Source organism: Scyliorhinus torazame, chromosome 22 (genome assembly GCF_047496885.1).
Source record: "Scyliorhinus torazame isolate Kashiwa2021f chromosome 22, sScyTor2.1, whole genome shotgun sequence".
NCBI lineage: Eukaryota > Metazoa > Chordata > Chondrichthyes > Carcharhiniformes > Scyliorhinidae > Scyliorhinus > Scyliorhinus torazame.
The window spans coordinates 105,864,555-105,872,726 of record NC_092728.1 but is presented as its reverse complement, the minus strand read 5'-3'; positions in this window follow the sequence as shown (position 1 = coordinate 105,872,726).

Below are 8,172 nucleotides of genomic sequence, written 5' to 3'. Positions count from 1 at the left end.
TAGGCTTATGGTGGTGGTGGGGGGGACGCGGACGTGGTGTGATCTGGGAGGGGGAGAAGTGGCAAGACACAGGGGTGTCATTAAAGTTATTTCCACTCTGCCATTCTTCCACTTCCCTGAAAGTGTTGATATTCCAAGCTGACGCATGCCTTCCGACAACGCAAGATAAATAGGAAACATGTGGGCAGCAGGTGACTGCACATCCAAACTCAAACTAATCTCGAGCCTGAGAAACGTTCAGCTGCAAAAACAGTTATTGGGACAAATGAGAGTTATTTGTGGAGTTGTTTACTGATAGCGAGCACTGGGTGTAGGAGGAAGGGAGGTGCTTTTATTCTGAGAGCTGTGTAAATGGTTTTCTGGTACTCCCTGGTGTTTGAGCCTCTTTCCATCATCAAACGGGGGCCGTGAGTAATCCCTGCCCATTGAGATCTGCAGCCCCCTTACTGCTGAACCAAATCTAATAAAATGAACACATTGCATAGATGTGATTGCTGAGGTATTGGGATCAACTTCACCCTCACGGAAAGATATTATTCTAAATGTAAGTTCGAAGGAGGAAATAGTGACATGTACTTGACGAAGATTGGTTTGGAGGGAACAAGCTGGGTTTGGGGCTAAATTAAGACAATGTTTTCAAAGTGTTGGCACAGGGATGATGGGCTGAATGGCCCCCTCCTGGGCTGCAAGGTTCTATGATTCCACCGTTCACATGTGACCCAAAGCGCTTCACAGCCAATGACTGACTTTCAAAGTGCAGCTGCTGTCCTTGCTTGAACAAATGCGAATAACCAATGTTATGGGCCGGGGCTTACAAACTCCAAAATGTATATTGAAGCTCACCTGACCTACAACCTTTATGTTGAATTTGGCTAGGATGAGCACAGAAGCCTTCCCTTCAGGTGTGATTCATCAGACTTCCCAGACACTTTAATCAAAACAAGCTTTATTCTAAGAATGCAGCTAACATATATATATATATATAAACACAGCAATAATTTTTATCAATTACAAACATAAAGACACCACACAGCTACGGTAATCTATCTACAACACTTAATGAATTCCCCCTTAGCTGTTCCAATTCAATAACAAAATCCAATTAAACCAAAACCCCTTTTCAGGGGCGTGGCCCAGCACACTGTATTCTTACTTGAATGGGACTGGTCCATTCCCTGAAATTCTGACCCAGTTCCAAACAGCAGATTCAAACTATATCTTTAAAGTTACCAAGGCAGTTAGCCACAGCCAATGGGCTTTTGACTGGAACAGCTTTTAAAATGAAAATGGAAACAGGCAAAACACTTCTGGCTCCTTCTGCAGTCCAAAGCACTGAAACTGAAACCCCCTCTCTCACCTCACAGCCAAATGTGCTACAAGTCACATGATTAGAGACTAAACCTTTCTTAAAGGGACACTCATGAAACCAATTTGCACACAGCAAACCCCCATCAAACAGCAGAGATAAATGCCCAGTTAATTTGGTGATGCTGGTTGATTGATGGATCCTAAAGGGCTCCCCTGATCTTTGACACATTCTGTGGGAATCTTTTACGTTCCCACGATTCGGGAGATTGGGTTAGTGGTGGACCCTGCCGCCAGGTTCCTGTTAGACACTACTCATGCTGTCCAAATCCATAGATTCCTCTGAAAGCACTCATTGGCTCACCTGTCCTGGAAACATTTCCCTGAAATACAAAAAAACAAACTGCTTGCTTCAGCCCAGTCCTTATTGAAACCAAAGTCCTTTGACAACCTAAACCATTTTGTGCACAGGTTTGCCGCATGTAGGCTTTGTCTATAGGAAGCAGTCACTGGCTTTAACACTGGGTTTAATGATGCTGGCTATGCTTAGTGGGACAGCAAGCCACATTATATTCTAATTTAAATCATCTCCATCTGATCTCTGCTCGGAGAGAGCCAAGCAATGGGGTTTGCAGGAAATATTAAACTGGCTGCAGCCACAAAACGTTGAATGACCATATTGGAAAAGAGAAATCTTCTAGCCTAAAAATTGCACAGAACCTACAACACACAAATTGACCATTTGACCCAACTAGTTTTTGTCAGTGTCTATTCTCCATACATAGAATTTACAGTGCAGAAGGAGGCCTTTGGCCCATCGAGTCTGCACCGGCTCTTGGAAAGAGCACCCTACCCAAGGTCAACACCTATCCCCATAACCCCACCCAACACTAAGGGCAATTTTGGACACTAAGGGCAATTTATCATAGCCAATCCACCTAACCTGCACATCTCTGGACTGTGGGAGGAAACCGTAGCACCCGGAGGAAACCCACGCAGACACGGGGAGGACGTGCAGACTCCGCACAGTCAGTGATCCAAGCCGGAATCGAACCTGGGAATCTGGAGCTGTGAAGCAATTGTGCTATCCACAATGCTACCGTGCTGCCCCATAAGCGATTTTCTTTCATTTCATTTAATTTCTTAGCCTTAATCACACCATTTATATTCTTTATGTCGACGAACATACTGCGCAGGCGCGAACCACGTACGACCACATGCGCGGTGGCGCAGCGAACGTACTGACGCTGCAACATGCGGCAACTGTGGCTCCGCCCACTTAAAGCGGCAATGCCCTGCCAAATCCCGACGATGCCTGAGATGTGGCAAACTTGGCCACTATGCTGCTTTATGCAGATCAGCTCAGCCTGCCAACTCATATCGCTCCAGCCAGCCTCGCAGAAATGTGCGGGCCATTCAACCCACGGTCACCAAGTCCGATGCGGACCTACTACCCGTTATTGACACCGAGGACCCGAAGGCGCCTTTTCGAGTTGGTATCGTTACAAAAAACAGGGTGTCCCCAAAGCAAAGAATCCAGCCTCTATCGGTATACAGCATCGATCCAGACGATGAGTGGTGTGCCACCCTGACGGTCAACCGGTCCCAAATACAATTCCGCCTGGACACTGGTGCCTCCGCCAATCTCATTCTGAGCCGGTCTGAGGCGGTCTGACCTCCAAAGCCTTTGTGTCAAACCAGCCATCCTGCCATCAGCCTGCCAGCTATCAGATTATAATGGCAATGCCATTGCTGCAGCGGCTCGTGCCAACTTGAAGTGATGCACAGGTCACGCAAAGCCATCCTTCCCTTTGAAATCGTGGCTCCTCGAAAGCCTCCCTGCTTGGTGCGCAGGCATGCAAGCTGTTGATCCTAGTTCAGAGAGTTCACTCTCCTGCTGATGCATCTGCCTTTCAGGACACCGACTTCAGGGTGCAGCTCGACGCCATTATCAACCAGCACCACAACGTCTTCGAGGGCATGGGCACGCTCCTGTACACCTACAAGATTCTATTAAAACCGAATGCCACACCTGTGGTGCATGTACCTCGCAGGATCCAAGCACCCCTTAAGGACCACCTCAAGCAGCAGCTGCAGGACCTCCAGGACCAAGGAGTGATTTCCAAAGTCACGGAACCAACCGACTGGGTCAGTTTCATGGTCTGTGTAATAAAGCCTTCCGGTGAATTGAGAATTTGCATTGATCCCAAGGATCTAAATCACAATATTATGAGAGAGCACTATCCAATTCCCAAGCGCGAAGAGCTCACATGTGAGATGGCGCGCGCCAAGCTCTTCACCAAACTCGACGCCTCAAAAGGATTCTGGCAAATCCAGCTCGATAAATCCAGCAGGAAATTTTGCACATTTAATACCCCCTTTGGCAGATATTGTTACAACAGGATGCCGTTTGGGATCATATCTGCATCAGAAGTGTTCCATAGGATTGTGGAACAAATGATGGAAGGCATTGAAGGTGTTCGCGTCTATGTCGATGACATAATCATTTGGTCCACCACCCCGCAGGAGCATGTTAGTCGCCTCCAGCGCGTATTCAGATGTATACATGAGCATGGCCTCTGCCTCAACAGGGCCAAATGCTCTTTTGGTCAGACGGAACTAAAGTTCCTCGGAGACCACATCTCCCAGTTGGGTGTGCAGCCAGATGTGGACAAGGTAGCTGCCATCACAGCTATGAAAGCACCAGAGGACAAGAAGGCGGTCCTCCGATTTCTGGGCATGGTCAATGTTTTATGGAAAGTTATCCCTAACCTCGCCTCTCATACCACGGCTCTCAGGAACCTGGTCAGGAAGACGACAGACTTCCAATGGCTCCCCGCCCACGAGCGCGAATGGAGAGAACTCAAAACAAAACTGACCACGGCCCCGGTCTTAGCCGTCTTTGATCCAGCAAAGGAGACCAAAATTTCGACCGATGCCAGTCAATCCGGCATTGTGGCAGTGCTCCTTCAACGTGATGAGGCCTCATCATGGGCCCCCGTGGCATATGCGTCATGTGCGATGACCCCCACGGAGCAGCGCTACGCGCAGATAGAAAAGGAGTTCCTGGGCCTTCTGACCGGTGTGGTTAAGTTTCATGATTATGTCTACGGACTTCCTCAATTCACCGTCGAGACCGACCATCGCCCGCTGGTCAATATAATACAGAAAGACTTGAACGACATGACGCCTCGCCTCCAGCGTATTCTTCTCAAGCTCCGGCGATATGACTCCCAGCTGGTGTACACCCCAGGCAAAGACCTCATCATTGCTGACGCTCTCTCCAGGGCAGTCAACACTCCATGTGACCCAGCGGGATTTGTCTGCCAGGTTGACGCCCATGTGGCATTCGCAGCCTCCAATCTACCTGCCACGGATGAACGCCTCGTCCAAATTTGCCGCGAGACGGCGGCTGACCCCTTGCTACAGCGTGTCATGTGCCACCTAACGGACGGGTGGCTCAAGGGCCAATGCCCTCAGTTCAATAATGTCAGAGATGATCTGGCGGTAGTAGACGGGGTTCTTCTAAAACTGGACCGCATTGTCATCCCGCATAGCATGTGCCAGCTTGTCCTGGAACAACTACACGAGGGCCACCTTGGCGTGGAAAAGTGCCGCCGACGGGCCCGAGAGGCAGTGTACTGGCCCGGCATTAATGACGACATAGCCAACACAGTGCTCAACTGCCCCACTTGTCAGCGCTTCCAGCCGGCCCAACCACGTGAGACCCTGCAGCCCCATGAGTTGGTCACGTCACCATGGACCAAGGTGGGCATCGACCTGTTCCACGCGCTGGGTAGAGACTATGTCCTGATCGTGGACTACTTTTCGAATTACCCGGAGGTGATACAGTTGCACGACCTCACCTCGTCTGCAGTCATTCGTGCCTGTAAAGAAACCTTTGCTCGACATGGCATCCCGCTCACGGTTATGTCGGACAATGGCCCCTGCTTCGCCAGCCAGGAATGGTCTAACTTTGCCAGGTGGTACAATTTTGACCATGTGACATCCAGTCCCCTGTACCCCCAATCCAACGGCAAAGCGGAGAAGGGGGTACATATAGTCAAACGGCTCCTATGCAAGGCTGCCGATGCTGGGTCCGGTTTCTACCTTGCCTTGCTGGCCTATCGCTCCGCCCCACTGTCCACTGGCCTGTCGCCAGCCCAGTTACTCATGGGCCGCACCCTGAGGACGACGGTGCCGTCCATCCATGTCCCAGACCTCGACCACATTCCGGTCCTTCGCCGGATGCAGCTGTCTCGTGCACAGCACAACGCGGCTCATGACTCCCGTGCAGCTGATCTCCCTGCTCTGGCTCCAGATGAAAACATCCGCGTCCATCTTCCGGATGGTGGCTGGTCTGCAACCGCTGTTGTCCTTCGGCAGGTGGCCCCCCGCTCGTTCCTGGTTCGTCTACCGGATGGCTCTATTCTGCGCCGCAATCGACGCGCCCTTAGTCTCGTTCCATGCTCGCCACGTGATCCTCCAGTGTCGCCTCGCCCTCCTGCTGACCCTGCCATGGACTATGCAGAGCTCCCTGTCACTCTGCAACCCCCTGACTCTTGACGCAGTCCAGCCCGCTCCTGAAACGTCGGCTCTCGACCCACCCTTGAGGCAGTCAACCAGAACTCGTCGCCCACCTCAGAGACTAAATTTATGAACTTTGCGGACTTATAGACTCTCTGAATTGTTTCGTTGCTTTGTTTGATCGTTTCCCTGGTTTGTATATAGTGTTGATCTCGTTATTCTTGTTGCATACTGCTTCTCTGCACCAGGCACCTTCCCAAGTAAATAGCTTCGTTCTCATATACGTAGTCCTGTAAATACATCTTTGCACCCCACACATAGTTAGGAACATTCTCACCATACATTTTTTATTGCCACACACATACATTCTTTTATAAAAGGGGGGATGTCATAATATACACCAGTATATCATGGTGCAGATACACACACGCTGATGGACACACAGCGGGACCAATCAACATACACAACACCGCAGCCAATCACCAGTTAGAGCACACTCACTATAAAGACAGGGGGCATCAGAGTTCCCGCTCATTCGGGATGCAGCGTCCTAGAAGGACAGAGCTTACAGCTTACAGCACAGATCTTCACCATGTGCTGAGTGCATAGACTGGTTAGGACAGGCATAGGTCTTTAGTTTAATCTAACATCGTATTAACCCACAGTGAAAGTATGTTCAACAGTTTCTAACTTAATAAAATAGTGTTGCACTATTTTAAGTTTTGGTGGCCTGTATGTGTTCCATGGATCCAGAGCACCCAGCACATCAGGCCAGACCGGGTAAGGACAGCAGATTTCCTTCCCTAAAGGACATTAGTGAAGCAGATAGATTTTTACAACAATCGATGATCGTTCCATGGTTACCATTACTGAAACTCGCTTTTATGTTCCAAATGTGATTAATTGAATTTAAATTCCACCAGCTGCTGTGGGGGAATTTGAACCCATGTCCCCGGATCATCAGCCAAGGCCTCTAGATTAACCCTATTCCTAAATTGAAAGAACTCCATCTGGTAACCCATCAACCTTCCCATTTCCAGAAATAACAGCCACCGACCTTTCAGCTATTCGCTAGATTTCTCAACCTGTTAAAAGATTCCGTGGAACACAGTAGGAGACCCAAGTTGAGACATGAAACCGAATCTCAGTAAGTGGTAAAACAGCTCCGATTCAGACCCCCCCCCACCAATTGAGAACGGTTGTATGAGGAGAGTTATGGTAAGGCAAGATGACAGGGCAGCATGCCTTGTGAAATGAAAATCGCTTCTTGTCAAGAGTAGGCTTCAATGAAGTTACTGTGAAAAGCCCCTAGTCGCCACATTCCGGCACCTGTTCAAGGAGGCTGGTACGGGAATTGAACCGTGCTGCTGACCTGCCTTGGTCTGCTTTCAAAGCCAGCGATTTAGCCCAGTGTGCTAAACCAGCCCCAGCTAAAGGTTGTAAAGGTTAGCTTTGTTGAGGATGGGGAGATCCCAAAAAACAGAATGACATGATCAAATGAACCTGGCATGGTAACACTACCTGCAAGTTCAATGTATCAAATAGCTAGTGTAAGGTGTCGCAAAATGTTGCTTATCGATCTGTCCTAAATCACAACTCTTCCATTTCCAAACTTCCAGCTCTTTCATTGCATCTCGTGTAGCCTTGAGCAAGTCACACGTTCAAACTGCAACTTACAGTGGAAAACCTGACACCTTTGCCATCTTTGAAATCATTATAAATATGAACAGGACCTGGCAGCCAGCAGTGGTCCCCTCCGCATCAGGAAATGTAACAGTGTGGTGATATCGGGCAGCTGTGTCCTGATATTCAGAATCCATAATAGCTTCTAAAGGGCTGGTGGATAAATACTTCAAAAGGGAGTTGTTGTTGTTTAAATTTGGGGAAGTGGATTAAATGGGTGGGTCTGTCAGAGAACCAGCGCCAAGTGTTAGGCTGAATGGCCGGCTGTAATTAGGGAAGGCCAATAACTGCTAATTTTGCTGGTGATGCTCATATCCCGTGAGTGAAACAAAAAGAGACGAGGCCACCAGGGAGAGACCCCCGGGAAGTCAGAAAGACTTTATGATGCTTTTCAGAACCTCATGACATCCAAAGGTGCTTTACAACCAATACGTGTTTCCAAGTATAGTCAGTGCTGTAGGAAAAGGCAGAAATTTTGCACGGGACGAGCTTCCACAAACTGCAACGCAACACTGACCAGCTTATCTTCAATACAATTTGTTGTGGGAAAAATAATGGCCAATGTACAAGGATGAAATCCTCTGCTTTTCTTCAAAACAGTGGCTGTGGTTTGTCTTGTATCCGCCTGGGAGGGCAGACCTAGCCACAGTTTTATCT